Source organism: Phaethon lepturus, unplaced genomic scaffold (assembly GCF_000687285.1).
Source record: "Phaethon lepturus isolate BGI_N335 unplaced genomic scaffold, ASM68728v1 scaffold4858, whole genome shotgun sequence".
NCBI lineage: Eukaryota > Metazoa > Chordata > Aves > Phaethontiformes > Phaethontidae > Phaethon > Phaethon lepturus.
The window spans coordinates 26182-31692 of record NW_010556764.1 but is presented as its reverse complement, the minus strand read 5'-3'; positions in this window follow the sequence as shown (position 1 = coordinate 31692).

Genomic DNA, 5511 nt, shown 5'->3' with positions numbered 1-5511 from the left:
ACCCTTCAGAGCAGCTCTCAGACATGGGCGATTTTGATGGTGAGAACAGGCATTTCAGCTATCATTTTTGCTTTCCTCTTTAGGAAAGAAAGAACATTTAGGGGTTTTTTTTGGTGGATTTGGTTCGATTGCCACCGTTTCTGTGGGGGAAGTTCACATGCTGACTTCTCTCCTGTAGCTGTTTTCCTACTGCTCCATCTCCAGCTGCAAATTTCTCTATCAGTAAAAGCAGTTACTATTATTGCAAACTTTTCCCCCACATTTCTCCTGGGTTTTGCATGACAACCGAAGTCTGTCTGGAATCACTATTTCCTCAGTCCATTCAGGGCATCCCGTACACTCGTAAGCTGGAGTGCACCACACTCACTGCTTAAATAATTGGCTGTAGGAAGATCTGCCTCCCTGGGTAAGGGCTGGAGAGTCCCCAGAGGAGCTTGCTATTCATCACCATGCCACCAAACAGACTGGCAAGCTTGCTTTTATGTATGTAGCCTTCAAGATCGGGCTCATAAAGCATTGCTCTGTTTTTTCCTTCTCCCCCACCACTTATGGATCAGGAAAAGCATTCAATGTCTAGAACCAAGACACGTGCAAGAGATGAGTTCCCTCCTTGCTTCCTCCTTTCCCATCCACCAAGCCAGAACGTGAAGACCCACCCATGGCAAAGCATCTTATATTCCCTCTGACCATTACATTTGTGAACAGAAATGTGCTGTTACAAACAAATGCACCCTTCACAGATTATAACAGACCTTATAGTAAAACAATTCTAGCCCATTTACTAAGCTTGACCTCCTGTTTCCCTGGCATCACAAAGGCCGGCTCTGTTCAGGTCGTCTCTTTCCAGGAGATTCCCCATTTGAGCGCTTGAAATGCTTTTTGTCTCCTTTGCCACATACAGCACTAAAAGGACTGGAATAGATTTTATGTTTACCCAGATTATTTTTATAAGTACAAGACTTACAGAGCTACTTTTTACTTCATTGAGATTATTCAAACAAGGGATGAAGAAAGATTGAAGCTCTGAGGTTTTTTATAAATAAACAAAAATAATACAGACTTCCTTTCCTCCCCTGTTGCCTACACTCTGTGTATGTTGATACACTTAAAAGCAAAGCAGGTTTTCAAGTTCCTTTAGTTTCAGAGTTTAATTTTTGTTGTCATTTATTGTTACTACAGGAGGGAATTTTGTGCAGAGACATGAGTTTGGGTATCCATTGTGCCATGGAGCACCGCTTTGGGTGAGTAACTGTCTCTACGACTTCCTTTCTGTAAGCGTGAAATGAGGATGTAACGCATCAATTTTGCTCAAGAGTTTAAAGATCATTGCCTTAGAGCGTGATATAAATATAGACTATAAACCCAACAAAGATAAGCCAAAAAATCGTGTTTTTTAAACTAATTTCACTGCAAGTGATTGTTAGCCCATTAAAACAAAAGGCTGATGATAAAGGTCATATGTGTGTCCAGATAAATTACTAGTAAAGGGTCTATTAAGTATATGTAGAGTAGAGGATTTCTTATTCCCAGACTTGAACATGAAATGTGTGCAAATGTGTCTCCGTGCTCCAACAGGGAGAGCTGGGAAGGACAAGTCATTTGAGATGCTTTCCCCCTGGGGTCCTGAGTTTAACTCACCTTTGAGGTACTCAGCTAATGGAAAACCAAGTGCTCACCTTTTCCAAAGTCTTTTTACAATAGTTGTGCAGAAGAAAGAAGTCAGAAAAATCAGTCTTAGCTGGAAACTGACTTTGTTTTAACTGAGGACCAACTATTACTTCCTTAGAAATGTTCCACAGATATTACCAGGATATTTAATTTCGTACAGACTTTTAAGATAGGCCTTCAAAAGCCTGTTTTTACCATCAGCATTTGACTGGTCCTGGCAGAATGTTTTAAACACTGTTGTATTGTAATCAAGAGATGAGGAGCCTTGCCAAGTTTCACTAGATTTTAATTTGGCTCTTCTGTAGGAGCCTCAGAAACCCTCTGGTCTCCATGACTGTTCCATTAACTACAGGGAAAACTCCTGTTGCACGCTCTGCTAGTTGCTTCGGTCAGTACTAGAATAGCCAACAGAGAGTGTTTTGCCAGGAACAGCAGTTAACTTGTGCCTATTGAGAGATGGGCAGGTAAGAGATACACCATCCTTTGAAGAACCTAAGATAGAGACGTAGAGACATTCAGAGGGAGGTAAAACATCCTATGTGCTACCCTGACACAAGGTTTTCTATCACCTCCAACGCCTTCAGTGATTTGCAAATGGCCAAGTTGTCTTCACACACCATGAACACCTCTCAGAACTGATTTCTGCATTTCGCTTGATGTGTCCCTCTGGAGAGGGTCCCCCGGGACGGTGACATACCATTTCCAGCACCAGGACACTACAGGTCTGGCTTGGACACAGTGGAGGCATGCCAAGGGCCAGGGCCTGAGCCACCCTGTGAGGTGGCGTGATCTGCAGCTCAACTGCAGGTAGCAGCACGAGGGTTTTTTTAAGGCTGTTGTCAGGGTGGAGTGCAGGAGGCACATCCTGGAGAAAGCCAGCTAGAAATGCACCTGCAGTGCAGCATTGCAGGCATTTCATAGCACTAGAAACCAACACAAGCAGGACATCACACTCTGGGGCATCAAGCTGCTTTGCTCTTGGTGCAACTCAGCAAAATTAATGCATCCAAGCATCCTAACACCTTTGGCAGCATGTTAACCTTGGCCAGTACCTGGTTGCTTCACCAACCAGGCAATGGCCAGAGCTTTTATGGAGCCTGTCCACACAAAGCCAGGGTAATGGGAGGTCCACTCTAAGGGGATTAGAGGGGATGTCTGCTTAATTAGTCTAAGAGGGCTGATCTCAAAGATTATTTCTTACACAGAGGAAAAAGAGCTACTAGGTGATCTTTGGATCAGTCAGTTACTACGTGTATTGGATGACGTGACGGAAAACAGCACCGGTTAAGAATTTAGATCCAGAAGAAATCCAGTAGAAGAGATATTTTGGGGCCATACCCCTCTCACAGGGTGGCAGAGTAGTGACCTCTGAAATCATGGCAGCCCGATCAGCCCAGCTTATCTGGAAACATCCTCCATGGTGGCTTCTCAAGGCAGAGCGAGTGTTGAGCATGCTCAGGTTCTGCAGTTCCTGACCAACACCTTGCAGAGAAAGGTGGCACCCCAGCCCTCCTGCACTATGGACAGCACCTGAAGGGTTTTTCTGGTTTGTTTTTTTTTTAAGGAAAATGCAGGTTTAAGAGCAATGACATGGATCAGTTAAAGTAGCTGTGTGTTTCTAAACATACTAAGTCCCAGCTGTGGTCTGCAGGGAAGCTTTGCTAAAGAAGTTGAATCTAGCAGCTGCTGCAATGCTAATCCAGCTTTCTTGGTGCTCCCAGTATCATTGCTGGAGCATGCTGATTGTCACCAAGCACATGTATGATGTGACAGACACTCACTGTTCATTCAAGCACTTCCTTACAGGGAGACTTGTATGGATAGAGAACGGTGAACTTTCTTTTTTCTTGAACTTTTCTTATCATTACTACCATTAAGCCCAGAGTGATCACCTGTTTCCATCTCCTTCTTTTAATACTTGTTCAGAGATCTTTACAGATTATTGAGATCGCCACTCAAAGTCAGTGAGCATCCCCACCCCCCCCGCCAAGTCTTCTCTTTTCCCTTCTTTTTATTTGTATTTATATGTTCCTGGATACATACAGGTAAGAAATAGTAGCTGAAACTTTTTTTTTTGTGGGAGTTACCAAGATGAGGAAACCTGAATTAGGCTTAGATTATTTTCTATCTTGTTTGCTTAGTTTTTACTGTTTGGGGTTTTTGTTTGTTTGTTTTTTAAATTTTAGAAAAACATGCCAAAATTTGGAACAAGTGAAAACTTCTAATGAGGCAGCAGCATCACAAACTTTTAAAAAATGTGACCTTCATCATTTCTTGGAAAACTATGCCACATATAAACAAGGTTTATAGTTTTAGTGATACATAGGCTCTGTACATTTCTGAGTCAGAATGTCTCCCGAGAGCAAGGGATAAGCAGCTTCTGCCATGAACTATTGATTCAAAAACACAGAGTGGCTGCTATGTGCAAAGACAAGACAAGATAAAGAAAAAAGAGAGGGAAGAATCTCTCTTGTCCTTTGTGAAACAAGTAGTTTTCCATACAGGAAAAAAGCTGAACATGAGAACAGGATGCTCACCCAATGGCAGAGGTGACTTGGCAAGGGTGAAGAGCCATGTACCTTGATCAGCAGTAAATCTTCCCTGTCACTATCCTTCCTCCATACTGACAAATGTGAAAATTTTACCAATGTATGTTTCCAGACAAACTAAAGGGCTCTGCAACTGGGGCTGCCTTCTCCTGATGGGGAGAAAGCAATGTTTATTACTATTCAGATTCCTTGTCACCATGAAAAGTGACCCAGAAAATGAGCATTTTGCTTTAGATCTGAAGCAGAGATGAGAGCTCCCTCCACACTGTCATCTCATACAACTTGTCTCCAGATGGATGTGGTCTTCTTGGATTAAGGATGTCCACCTGATAGGTTAACTCTCACTTCAAATGCAGAGATTAAGGATTATTTGAGTAAACTATCATGCATGTCATATATAGCATTCCCCTCTTGAAAAGGGGAACCAGTAGACAACACGTTATAAATGCACCCCCACACTTCATGGTCTCTGACTGAATAAGCACGTTCCCAGAAACAACCACAAATACCACTTTCATCAAAAAAGGGTGCTTGAGTTCACCTAATAAAGAGGTGCCAACTCTTGTGAAGACTTCTGGAAAGCCTCAAATCTTCACAGCCATCTCTCTCCCCTGAAAAATTAGGCAGAACTAGAAGATATTTTGGTTATCTCCCTCCATCTTAAAACACAAAGCTAAATATGAAATCAGTACTGCATCTGGCTCACTTTAAGGGCTGCCTTCCCCAAAACAAATCCATGATAGAGTCGCACAGGAAAAGCGTAAACTTCAGCTAAAAAGCAGTTAAAGAAATACACAGATCTGGAAAGAATCCTACCCTGTTACAGCAGCACCAGATATAACTCTTGAGGCTTCATGGAGAATTTGAGAGGTGTGTTAATTCAAATTGAATTGAGAGTCCTCATCCATTTACTTTCTATCAATAGGACACTTACGTGTCATCCACTTTGCTTTGCAGAATCCCATCTTCTTTGCATTAATCAATTACTTGTGTTCCTGTAATTAAAATCTCACACAGCAAATACTGTAAAGGTTAACTCATTGCCTTACTTAAAAGGAGAAGGACTTAAAAGTAAAATTACACTAACACTTTTGGAAAGCTTTTCTTGTGTCACTGCATTGGTCATGTGCTGTCAGGCAGGTTATGATGTTCAAGCGTTCCAATCAGTCCTCTACCACTGGTGTTAATGAAGTCCACCTCTGAATCTGCTCCTAGAGAACTTTACTGTCAGCAAAGCTGACTTCTATTTCTTGAACAAGATACATTAAGATCTACAGCTGGAAATCCTCCCTTG